Genomic DNA, 13608 nt, shown 5'->3' with positions numbered 1-13608 from the left:
CACTTGATCTGCTCTATCATTGGCTGGACATGATTTTATAGGAGCTGGATATAACCTTTAAAGAAAGTAGCTCTCAGCAAAAAACAACAATTCACATTTATATCACGCTTTTAACATCCCAGGGCACTTCAGCAGCATAATCAGAGAAAAATGGACGCCAAGCCAAAGATGGAAGGATGACCAAAAGCTTGGTCAAGGAGGTGGGCTTTAAGGAGGGTCTTAAAGGAAGAGAGTGAAGCGAGTCGGAGAGGCAGATGGGAAATCTAGAGGGGGTAGGGCCGAGATCGCTTAAGGCATGGCCTCCAGTGGCTTGGTGAAGGGATGAGTTGGGGTCGTGTAGAAGAGGACAGAGCCAGAAGAATGTAGAGTTCGGGGAGGGTGTTATAAGGGTGAAGGAAGTTACGAAGATAGGGAAGGGTGAGGCCTTGGGACCATTTAAACATAAGAATTATAATTTTAAATGGGGGCACTTGGGGGGTTCAGGAGCCAATATAGGTCAGCAAGGACAGGAGTGATGGGTGAGCGGGACTTGGTGCAAGATAGAATACGAGCAGCAGAGTTTTGGACGAGCTGAAGTTTATGGAAGGTGGAGGATGGAAGATCCTGGAGGTGACAAAGGCTTAAGTGGCCCATGATTAATTTTAATCCTGATTTATAATTTTTTTTTTCCCATGCAAGATGAACCATACTTACATTTAATCCATTGAGGCATGTACCACCATTCAAGCAAGGCTTTGAAGAGCACTCATCCACATTGATCTCACAGTTGTGTCCAATGAACCCAGCTGGGCAATCACAGACATATCCCGGCATTGTATTCCGACACATTCCACCATTGAGGCACGGCAGCAAATCACAGTACCTCATCATCTCTTCACAAAAGGGTCCTTTAGAAGACAGTATCAGTTAGTTTAAGAGCAGAAATTGAAAGCTTTGTATCACAGTTAGACACATACTACTTTCGTCAATATTATATGAGCTATTATTTCCTTCATAACAATTTGCAGAACGAAGTTTGTGTGGTATGTCTGACATTTTCAACAGCTTAGTTTCCCCAGACAATATAAAAGGAGGGGAGGATAGTTCAGTTTGAAATTCAGGGGCCTTACATTGGATAGATATGAAAAGCACTTTCATGCAAGAATAAATGTCTCTATTAACTGAATGTGTGATAAGGTACTCACTCTTATCAAATGGAGAAACCATGCCAGTCCTGCTTGCTTTATTATTAGTGTACAGGAATGTTTTAGTCATGATGATTTATTTGATCATGAAGAATTTAGTCACTAGGTTCACATGCACAGTGACGACCCTTTAGTGTTCAAACAGTGACAATGTGTAACTGAAGCCCAAAAGCAAATCCTTAATAAATATCCCCATTCTTGTTGATGCGTATTAGACCACAAGTTCTACAGTATCTCTATCTAATAAAACAGGTGATTTATATGTTAATATAAATTGTTATGAGTTGTTATGATCTGGAATGCACTACCTGAAAGGGCTGTGGAAGCAGATTCAACAGTAACTTTCAAAAGGGAATTGAATAAATCTTTGAAGGGGAAAACTTTGCAGGGCTATGGGGAAAGAGCAGGGAAGTGGGACTAATTGGATAGCTCTTCCAAAGAGCCAGCACAGGCACGATTCTGTGCTGTATCATTTTATGATTCTATAAGTTGCTTGTTAATTACTAGTTAACTGCTAGTTAAAGAGAACAAACATGACCTGTCTCCGAACTCAATAAGTGTACGAGGGAAGATGTCCTCATGTCCTGCCCTGTTTGAGTGTGCTCTTGGACATGTCAATAAACCTGTTTCAATGATGTAGAACGAGCCTTGTGATGTCTTTGTTCACTTTAGTTTCCCTTAAGAGGAGGTGAAGTGAAATAGTAAAGGGTATTCTGGATAACACGGAGGTACATCGACTGGTGCAACAATGGGATATGATACACCTAGGGTTGGAGCCCTCCAGGATTGTCCTGGAGTCTCCAGGAATTAAAAATTAATCTCCAGGACACTGCTGCGAACCATCCAGGAGAAAAATCATAGTGGCGTTAATTTTTAAAAAAATTTTCTTCATCACTTTTGTTTATTAGTTATAAAAATATTGGAAATGGGAGAAAAAAGGCTGATTGACTGGGTGAGGTGGGAGGTCATGTGATGAAACCTCCAGCAATACGTCCAACCAGAGTTGGCAACCCTAGATATACCACAGGATCGTGACTGTAGTTCTTTATATAGTTAGATGGTCAATTCAGCTGAATCATTCGGGATGATGCCCAGTGTTGTGCCACGAGGCTTACATGAAGGTGCAAGAAATAGACAGGGAATTCACCCAAACTGGCATAGGAAGAGGCTTCGATACAAGTCACCCCCACCTACCCTCTCAGACAGGGAGCAGTGCATGTTGTGAGTAAATAGTTTATGAAGGGGGGGAAAAGCAATAAAAAAAGGGGATGAAATCGGTCTACGCCAGCAGCGTAAAATGGGCACATAGCGAATCGGGGGCCCATTTTACACTATGCCTGATTTTCTTTCCCATTGAAGTGAATGGAAAAGAAAATCATGTGTGGTGTAAAATGGGCTGCCGATTCACTCTGAACCCATTACCCGCTGCAAGGGTAGACCAATTTCATCCCAAATGACTTTTGGAAAATATGTATTGAAATGTAACTGAGGAGAAATGATAAGCAAATATTTTTATACCACTTTTCATGCTTTTCAACTTTGACAGATAAGATATCTTCCACGCCATCAGTAATGGTTTAACAATCACAACCTTTCAAACCCAGAGCAGTTTCAACATGAATGTTTCATGACCAATACAACTGCAGATTCTGTGGAAGAATTTAGAATTTCATGAAGCATTTAGATTAGAAATCTAAAACAACTCTGCAGAAAGAAAGACTTGCATTTATATAGCACCTTTCACGACCTTGGGATGTCCCAAAATGCTTTACAGCCAATGAAGTACTTCTGAAGTGTAGTGACTGTTGTAATGTAGGAAACGCAACAGCCAATTCGCGCACAGCAAGGTCCCACAAACAGCAATGTGAAAATGAACACATAATCTGTTCTTTAGGTATTGGCTGAGGGATAAATATTGGCCAGAACTCCCCTGCTCTTCTTCGAAATAGTGCCGTGGGATCTTTTACGTCTACCTGAGAGGGCAGGCGGGGCCTCGGTATAATGTCTCATCTCAAAGATGGTACCTCCAACAGTGCAGCACCTCCTCAGTACTGCACTGGACTGGGAGTGTCAGCTTAGAATTTGTGCTGTCGTCCCTTGAACCCACAACCTACTGTTAGGCTACAACTAACAAAACTATAATGGTTATAAGTCTTTACTTAGGAATATTATTTGCGTCACATTTGGGCAGTTGGCAGCAGTTTTTGTTGTTGTTGCTGTCTGGAATTACTCATTTGTTTACCCACAAAGTCCTGCCAATCCTAAAATGTTTAGCTGCCTTTTAACGCCAAGGGGCAGAAAATATGCCAATCACCCTCTGCTCAGTGGCAGCCGGATACTGAAACTGTGATATACATTATGTCAATTGGCCATTTGCAGTCAGAAGACCCAACATGGCTGACAAAATGAAGAATGTCTTCATTGTAGAACTAACATTTGCACTTCCATTGTTTTCTAATATTCTGGGAGGAGTACTTCAGATGAATAAAAAAATACTCTCTTCCCCACAACACAGAATGTGTCCCTGCTTAATATAACATTGATGTGGAGATGCCGGTGATAGACTGGGGTGGACAAATGTAAGGAATCTTACAACACCAGGTTATAGACCAACAGTTTTATTCTGAGAAAGATGGAACGGTAAACAGCCAAAATATTTTTAGCATGAACTTTTAGGCCTTGGTTGGTTCAGATCCTATTGCTGTGCGAGTGGTCAAAAATAGTCACATCTTAAAACGAAAGAAAGACTTGCATTTATGCAGCATCTTACACGACTTCAGGACGTCCCATAGTGCTTTACAGCCAATGAAGTACTTCTGAAGTGTAGTCACTTTTGTGATGTAGGAATCACAGCAGCTAATTTGTGCATAGCAAGATCCCACAAACAGCAATGTAATAATGACCAAATTATCTCTTCTGGTGATGTTGGCTGAGAGATAAATATTTGCCAGGACACAGAAAGAGATAAATTCCACTATGCCTAATATAGTGATTTTCCAAAAAAGAAAATCATCTGTTGACAACAGTTCAGGAAACCTTGATAATAGATATGGGTGAAGCGATTTTGAACTTTGGCCCACAACGGGCGTGACGTCAGCAGTCCGCCCGCTCTGCCAGCCTACTGGGCGCAACGCGAGGCCTGAACCATGCTCAGGTTCGGGCCTTATCAAAATACAGTCCGCCAGTTTCTCAGCACTTAAAGATGGCTAGCAGGTAGCTCACCTAACCAGGTTGGGGTGGGGGGGGGGGGTGGGGAAATCCAGTGGCTGCATGAGCCTTGCTAGAAGTTGGCAGCCAAAGGCGGTGGGGGAGGAGGTGCACCAGGAGGGGCCATGTTATTTTTGGTATTACCCCCTAAAATCTTCCAGACCATTGTTGGAGCCACAGGTGATCAAGAAGGCCAACGGAATGTTGGCGTTTATTGCTAGGGGGATAGAATATAAAAACAGGGAGGTATTGCTGCAGTTATATAAAGGTATTGGTAAGACCGCACCTGGAATACTGCATACGGTTTTGGTGTCCATACTTAAGAAAAGACATACTTGCTCTCGAGGCAGTACAAAGAAGGTTCACTCGGTTAATCCCGGGGATGAGGGGGCGGACATATGAGGAGAGGTTGAGTAGATTGGGACTCTACTCATTGGCGTTCAGAAGAATGAGAGGCAATCTTATTGAAACATATAAGATTGTGAAGGGGCTTGATCGGGTGGATGCGGTGAGGATGTTCCCAAGGATGGGTGAAACTAGAACTAGGGGGCATAATCTTAGAATAAGGGGCTGCTCTTTCCAAACTGAGATGAGGAGAAACTTCTTCACTCAGAGGGTAGTAGGTCTGTGGAATTTGCTGCCCCAGGAAGCTGTGGAAGCTACATCATTGAATAAATTTAAAACAGAAATCGACAGTTTCCTAGAAGTAAAGGGAATTAGGGGTTACGGGGAGTGGGCAGGAAATTGGACATGAATTTAGATTTGAGGTTAGGATCAGATCAGCCATGATCTTATTAAATGGCGGAGCAGGCTCGAGGGCCGATTGGCCTACTCCTGCTCCTATTTCTTATGTTCTTATGTTCCAGCGATCCCCTTGAGGACCGCTGGTTAGGCCACCGCACAGATGGATGGAGCATTCGCAGTGCACGCTCCACCCATATGTACTTTAATATTGCAAGCGGGGTCCAAAGCCAGCAAAGGACCACGATTTATGTATGCAAGCAGCCTCCCACCTGTTTCAGTTGGGAGTGCTGGCTGCCCATTTACAGGACTGCCTGAAAATTGCATCAGGCCTTAGGTGACCAAAGAGGGCGGGCACTTTTTCCCCTGCCATTTTGGACTGCCAGATACCTCGTCAACAAGGCAGCCTGCAATTTAAAATAGCCCCCCCGGTCTACAGGAATGTAAGATTGATTGCCAGTGGGGAGTAAGTTTATGCTTGTGATTCTGTACAAAGCAAATTCCCAATTTCAGCTGACCTGCAGAACAAAAGCATTCTCTGAGGGAAAAGACCAGAGGAACAATCTCCTGGCAGCATCGGAACAGGAGCTATTCAGCCCCTCGAACCTGTTCCGCCATTCAATTAGATCATGGCTGATCTGTACCTTAACTCCATCTACCCACCTTGGTTCCGTAACCCTTAATACCCTTGCCTAACAAAAATCTATCAATCTCAGTTTTGAAATTTTCAATTGACCCCCAGCCTCAACGGTTTGTTGGGGGAAGAGAGTTCCAAATTTAACTGGAGCCAATCACACTCATACACTTCTCAGCACTTGGTTCAAGACAGCATAAGCAACTGACATTGAGCAAACCGCCAATCTACGCTGCTGAACATTACACGTAAAAAAAGAAACGATGGAAGGAAAGGAAATCTAAATATCGAGCAAAAATTATTTCAAAGGAATGCAGATGTTCAAAGTTGAAGTATGCAACAACACCATCAAGATATTCCTGACACCTCAATGCCCAACAAATCCTCAATGATATGGATGGTTATGGATGCAAGACTAGTTAGCACCAACCAACTCTTCATTTCTGGTTTTGCGAAGGAACTAAATTAAGAGACTCATTCTAAAAGCTATGGGAGTATTGTTGTTGAAGATTTGATTTTTATGAACAGTTCAAAGTGAAACACGAGTGCTCTATAATTAATATTTTGCTTTGTGTACGAAATGTTCTTCAGGTGACCTGACTTTAAAAATAAAAGCCTGGAAATTGTGCGATAAGCATCCAGCTTATTGCATGGCAGGGGGAGGATTGGAAAAAGGGGGTAGAAACCCTGGGGCCAGGCGCTTCTTCTGCCTGACCTCTTACGGCCTGGCAGCATTTTGGAAGCATTTCTGAGGATGTTCCTGGGCTACCCTGGCTGCCAATTGGGAGAATCCCACCCCCCACCTGGAAATTCCCAGCAATATGTGCAAACTGGTTCGGTCAGAAGTGGGTCAAATAGAAAGAAGAAAGAACTTACATTTATAAAGCGTCTTTCATGACCTCAGGACGTCTCAAAACACTTCACATAAATTAAGTACATTTGAAGTGTAGTCACTGTTGCAAAGTTGGGAAACACAGCAGCCAATTTGCGCACAGCAAGGTCCCACAAACAGCAATGAGGTAAATGACCCGATCATCTGTTTTAGTGATGTTGTTTGAGGGATAAATGTTGGCCAGGACGCTGGGGAGAACTCCCATGCTCTGCTTCAAATAGTGCCATGGGATCATTTACATCCACCTGACAGGGCGGACGGGGCCTCGGTTTAATGTCTCATCCGAAAGACGGCACCTCCAACAGTGCAGCACTCCCTCAGTACTGGCACCAGGAGTGCCAGCCTAGATTATAAGCTCAAGTCCTAGACTATATACGTCTACCTCCAACAGTGCAGCACTTCCTCAGTAATACACTAAAAAGTCAGCCTTTCTTATGAGCTCAAGTCTTTGGAGTGGAGCTTGTACCCACAACCTTCAGACTCAGAGGTGAGAGTGGTACCAACTGAGCCAAGTCTGACACCTGTCAAAAATAAGGACACAAGAAAGCATAGAAGAAGAAGCAGGGCATTTCACCCAATCAAGTTCATGCCTACCACAGACCGTGTACAAGGATTCCATCATATCCATTTAAGCTCCTGAGAGAAGGCTCTGCATAAATATTCCCTGATGCCCAACTGTAATGCATCCCAATATCTTCACTTTTCAACCCTGGCCAATTGGCCTTCATAGACAACACCCTCCTTTCACCACCATCACACGACCATTGTGTCTCACAGACTATAACTATCCCTATAACCCGTATTCCATTTGCCAGATGTTTTGACTAGTTCCTTTTTGAAGGAAGTAAGCAACATAGCATCAATTACTTGTGCTGCTGGTCTAACCCACAAGAGATAACTTTTGGTGTGTTTGACTTTAATGGAGTGGAATTTCCCATGGGGGTATAATTAGGAAGTTACGCTGATTCTTGCAATATCAATTTACTCTTAAATTTCCTGCCAATCTCAATATCGTAAGCCACAATGTAAAATTCGGTGTAAACAAGCTGAAGTCAGTGTAAACAATTGGGGACCGAGGCAAGTGTGGAACTCACATCATATATCCCTTCTTTGAGTATGATAATTGAAGTTTCAAGGCATCTAACCATCAAGGTGTCTAACCATCATTCATGCACATCAGGCACAGCATGCTTAAGAATGTGCAAGCGTGGAAGCTTTTCAATTATGAATGTGACTCACACTGATGCCATAAAAATGCATTCAAAGAAACAGAAAATACAGAGCAAGCCTCGGTGCGGATGAATGAATAAAAAAATTGCCTAAAAAAAATTACAATACATCAGAAAAATAACTGTTTCCTGCTGCACCTAAAATTCTTAATTTTACACCCGTTTTGAACCAACGTAATTGCAGGAAATTTGCTCTTTAGCATGGGGACGGAGCCATTATAATGTGCCAAGATGCGTTTGGGCACAAGGATCGATAGACAGGCGTAAAAGATTGAGGAAATTTCAGCATGTTTGCTCGATCTTTTCTGCTGGATATTTGCATTATATCCCAATTCTGCTGTGTGCAGATACACAGGAAATTCCGCCCCTATCGCTTAAGAGTCATAGATTCGTAGAAGGAGGCCATTCGACCTGTCATGCCTGTGCTGGCTCTTTGAGACAGCTGTCCAATTTAGTCCCATGTCCCAGATTTTTCCCCATAACCCTGCAAATTAGTCCTCAAGTACATATCCAATTGCCTTTTGAAAGTTCCTATGGAATCTGCTTCCACCACCCTTTCAGGTAGTGCGTTCCAGATCTTAACAACCCTCTGTGTGAAAAAATTTCTCCTCATTTCCCCTCTAATTCTTTTGCCAATTATTTTAAATCTGTGACCTCTGGTTACTGACCCACTTGCCAGAAGAAATTGGGTCTGGGGAGGAGATAGGGGGGGCCAGGAAGAAGATCGGGGGGACGGGGAGGAGATTGGGGGGCCAGGAAGAAGATTGGGGGGACGGGGAGGAGATTGGGGGGCCAGGAAGAAGATCGGGGGGCGGGGAGGAGATTGGATGAGCCGGAGAGGAGATTGGAGGGCTGGGGAGGAGATCAGAGGGCCGGGACTTGGAGATCGGAGGTCACTGGAGGTCAGGTGAAGAATTGGAGGTAGGTGGGGGGTCCACCATGAGGTGAGGTCAGCCATGTGAGCTTGGTGTGCCTGGATGAAGCACTCCTGCTCCTCCAGACCCACAAGCAGTGCAATAAAGGCAGTTACCTCATGGATCCGACCCTTCCCGCCTGCTTTCACCTGACGTGATTCAGAAGCGATGGGAAACTCGAACAGGTAAGGTTAAATTCATTTTAATTTTCCAATACACAAACTATGCCTCAAGTATCTCAATGAGGTACATTGCCCTTTTAAGTATCGGCCCACCGGCTTTAAGTAGTGACAGGACTTCCTGATGTCTGGTATCCATGCGCATACAACCCTGCCTGGGTTAAACCCAGAAGTGGGCGAGTTGAAGCCAGGATGTGGTCATTCCAAAAAGCTGATATTTTAACCTCCCACCTGCCCCAACCCAACCGTTCTTGGGGGTTAAAATTTACCCCCAAGATTGTTAAGTTGTTTTAGTTTCAACATTAGTTCAAGCTGCGACTTTTTAAAAAATTTGTTCATGGGATGTGGGCATTGCTGGCCAGGCCAGCATTTATTGCCCATCCCTAATTGCCCTTGAGAAGGTGGTGGTGAGCCGCCTTCTTGAACCGCTGTAGTCTGTGTGGTGAAGGTTCTCCAACAGTGCTATTAGGAAGGGAGTTCCAGGAGTTTGATCCAGCGACGATGAAGGAACGGCGATATATTTCCAAGTCGGGATGGTGCCTGACTTGGAGGGGAACGTGCAGGTGATGTCGTTCACATGTGCCTGCTGCTCTTGTCCTTCTAGGTGGTAGAGGTCGTGGGTTTGGGAGGTGCTGTCGAAGAAGCCTTGGCGAATTGCTGCAGTGCATCCTGTGGATGGTACACACTACAGCCACTGTGCGTCGGTGGTGAAGGGAGTGAATGTTTGGGGTGGTGGATGGGGTGACAATCAATTCGGCGATGGTAATGCCGTTGAATGCTTTGTCCTGGATGGTGTTGAGCTTCTTGAGTGTTGTTGGAGCTGCACTCATCCAGGCAAGTGGAGAGTATTCCATCACACTCCTGACTTGTGCCTTGTAGATGGTGGAAAGGCTTTGGCGAGTCAGGAGGTGAGTCACTCGCCGCAGACTACCCAGCCTCTGACCTGCTCTTGTAGCCATAGTATTTATATGGCTGGTCCAGTTAAGTTTCTGGTCAATGGTGACCCCCCAGGATGTTGATGGTGAGGGATTCGGCGATGGTAATGCCGTTGAATGTCAAGGGGTGATGGTTAGACTCTCTCTTGTTGGAGATGGTCATTACCTGGTACTTGTCTGGCACGAATGTTATTTGCCACTAACCCAGGTTGGCTTTCTGCCATGGAAACTTAGACAGTTGAACGAAGAATTCACGTGGAGAGGGTCAGGGTCACTGGGCTCATCAGGAGTGAGATCTTTTGCACTCAAAGCACATAAAGAAGGATTTCACCAATGGTTCCTTGAGCCATTCAGACCAGGAAGGTCCTAGATTTGATTGTTGGCCCATGACTGGCTACTTGATTTCAGGTAGGGTAACAATTGGACGCTACAGTTAGCATCTGCACCCTTAGGCTAGAGACGGGAAAAGTTAGTTGCCGTTTCCACTCTTGATTGCATGCAGGTAACACTGGCTGAAAAGCACAGATCTTATGGATGTTGAATGAAGGCAGAATTAGGCTCCGCTGTGATGGCCTCAATGGCAAATAGCCAGTCAACAGTCACTGTGTGAACGTGAAGACTGGTCGCCTGGATGAGGCTGACAGTGCCAAATCAGTGGTAACGACCGTCAATTACGACAACGTACATATGGCACCCCAAGTTGGCTCAGTTGGTTGCACTCTCACCTCTGAGTCAGAAGGTTGTGGATTCAAGACCCACTCCAGAGACTTGAGCACAAAATCTAGGCTGACACTCCCAGTGCAGTACAGAGGGAGTGCTGCATTGTCGGAGGTGCCATCTTTTGGATGAGACGTTAAACCTGTCTGTCCTCTCAAGGGACATAAAAGATCCCATGACACTATTCGAAGAAAGGCATGGGAGTTATCCCCAGTGTCCTGGCTAATATTCTTGTGGAGAAACATCTTGCCTCTACTCAGAGCCTCTGATTAGCCAGTCAGGTTGAATTTGGAAACTCTCCAAACGGGAACCAATATTCCAAACGCTCCATATCTGTCTACTCATAGCTCAGGTATTGTTTTAACCTGCTGTTGATTTGAAATTGAGAACAATCTTAAATCTGATTCCAGATTTTGACCTTCACTCAAAATCACTTTTGTGAACTGCTACCTCCTGAATACTAGGTACATGTATGTGCTCATCACAAAAGCTTATTACCAGTTGAGCATTTGACCTTTCCAATAGTGTATTTGACAGGGATAAAATGTCTTAAAAGCATTTGTTTATGAGGGACTCTTAAGACCTTCTATTTTAGAGATTTTTTCAGTCTACAACAGTAAAAACAAAGCAGCAATCTGTTGGTTTTAAAGCTTTTCAAGAGATAACACCTGCTTGCTGCTATAGCAGTTATTAAGAAATAGAAGTTAGAGGAAAATCCATATTTTTTTTTACTGAGGTAAATCACTTTATATTGACTAGAAAGAGTAAGGTTATTTGAATAAGGTTTTTGGATTTTTTTAAAACTAAACAAAAGACGGTTCATTTTTAACAATAGATTTCAGATGGAAATTGAGCCAAAGAGGTTAGAATGGGTGATTTACGCTAAGTCAGCAGTACCAGTATAAAGCACAATTCCATATGGCACCCAATTTTATCTGGCAATGGTAACTGAAAGGCACACTTTCAAACCAAGTCCTGACGCCTCACTTATATCTATTTCGACCACACTTTCATATTGGCACACTGGAAAAGGAAATGGCCAATCTCGACACTAGAAATTTAAAATGTCCTTTTCTTGGTGATGTCAAGTCAGAAAAAGAAAATTACACCAACATCATTGGAATTCTTCATCTGAGTCAGGGTGTGCAAATGATGGCTTTATTTAATCATTTATTTTTATTGAGAATGGTACAACAGTAGCATGCTGTTTTTGGGTCTCTGCCTCCATTACTCTGGATACATCTTTGACCTCTGTATCTCGGGCTACTAGTGTGTCTTTCAGAGTGTTTACACTTGCTTTGATCCATAATTATCTTGTGATAATTTTACAATCCTGATGGACCGACAGGAGGGGTTCAGGCCCTCACCTGTTGGATCTTCCGTCCATAATGGACCAAAAGTTGCGGAAGGCATATATCCAGATTCTCAACGTGCACTCCTGGCCAGTGGCACCCTGCACCGGCAGTGAAATTCGTAAAATTACCCATTTGCAGTTTTGGTCACTCTACTTCGAAAAGGACACTGATGAATATCGAGCGGGATCAGGGGGCAGTAACAGTTACAAGTACAATACTAAGAATTAGAACTCAAAACAATTAGGAGAAATTCAAAGAGCCTAACTCCTTTTCAATGAAGAGAAGATTGTGGGGAATAATTAATGATGGAGATATAAGCCGGCTATTTGACTTGTATTGTGAGTGCAGAACTAGAGGAAAGGGCTTTAAAATTAACAAGGCTTCTGTTAGAAGTTGTTTTTCCCCTTAAAGTAGTGGCTACGTAGAAGAAAAAAAGATTTGATGCCATGCTGACTAAATCCTTGGAAAAAGAGCTAAACATGGAGATTATAGAGATAAGTATAGAAAGATAGAACTTGCATTTACACAACGCCTTATCATGTCCTCAGGACATCTCAAATTGCTTCTCAACCACTGAATTACTTTTGAAGTGCAGTCACTGTTGTTATGTCCAGACTGAAATGATCAATATTCTATGGGGTACATTGGTTCCTGTCCTCTTGGGACCGAGGTGACATCTGTGGGGAGCACCTGCCCAGGATTCAATAGTGGGGATTTAAGGATCGATAGAGATTCTGGGGCTTTGTTTCATTACCTTTGAGGATTTGGGAGTGCCAAAGCTGAACTTGTTATAATTATCAAGGGGTTCGATAGAATCACAGAAGGTTACAGCATGGAAGGAGGCCATTTGGCCCATTGAGTCCGGGCCGGCTCTATGCATGAGCAATCCAATTAGTCCCGCTCCCCTGCCCTATTCCTGTACCCTGCACATTTTTTTGTTTCAAGTACTTATCCAGTTCCCTTTTGAAAGCCATGATTGAATCTGCCTCCATCATCCCCTCGGGCAGTGCATTCCAGATCCTAACCACTTACTGTGTAAAAATGTTTTTCCTCATATCACCTTTGGTTCTTTTGCCAATCACCTTACATTTATGCCCTCTGGTTCTTGACCCTTCCGCCAATGGGAACAGTTTCTCTCTATCCACTCTGTCTAGACCCTTCATGATTTTGAACACCTCTATCAAATCTTCTCTCAACCTTCTCTGTTCCAAGGAGAACAATCCAGGCCTCTCCAGTCTATCCACATAATTTAAGTCCCTCATCCCTAGAATCACTCTAGTAAATCTCCTCTGCACCCTCTCTAAGGCCTTCACATCCTTCCTAAAATGCGGTGCCCAGAACTGGACACAATACTCCAGTTGTAGCCGAACCAGTGTTTTTTAAAGGTTCATCATGACTTCCTTGCTTTTGAACCCAATGCCTCTATTTATAAAGCCCAGGACTCCGTAGGCTTTTTTAACCGCTTTCTCAACCTGCCCTGCCACCTTCAACGATTTGTGCACATACACCCCCAGATCCCTCTGTTTCTCCACCCTTTTTAGAATTGTGCCCTCTAGTTTATATTGCCTCTCCTCATTTTTCCTACCGAAATGCATCACCTTGCATTTTTCCGCATTAAACT

The 13608-nt window shown here is 43.8% G+C and overlaps 1 long non-coding RNA gene across 1 annotated transcript in view; it reads right to left on the bottom strand.

Annotated features, from left to right (window-relative positions):
* Positions 1-870: 870 nt before the first annotated feature.
* LOC137321598 (uncharacterized) overlaps positions 871-13608 on the bottom strand; it is a 126624-nt gene continuing 113886 nt past the window's right edge. Inside the window, exon 3 of the long non-coding RNA XR_010962866.1 lies at positions 871-887. This is a non-coding gene — a long non-coding RNA (uncharacterized lncRNA). The remainder of the gene's footprint in view (positions 888-13608) is intronic.

Source organism: Heptranchias perlo, chromosome 5, assembly GCF_035084215.1.
Source record: "Heptranchias perlo isolate sHepPer1 chromosome 5, sHepPer1.hap1, whole genome shotgun sequence".
Taxonomy (NCBI): Eukaryota; Metazoa; Chordata; class Chondrichthyes; order Hexanchiformes; family Hexanchidae; genus Heptranchias; species Heptranchias perlo.
Note: the sequence above shows the minus strand (reverse complement) of the source record. Positions and strands in the feature narration are given on the sequence as shown.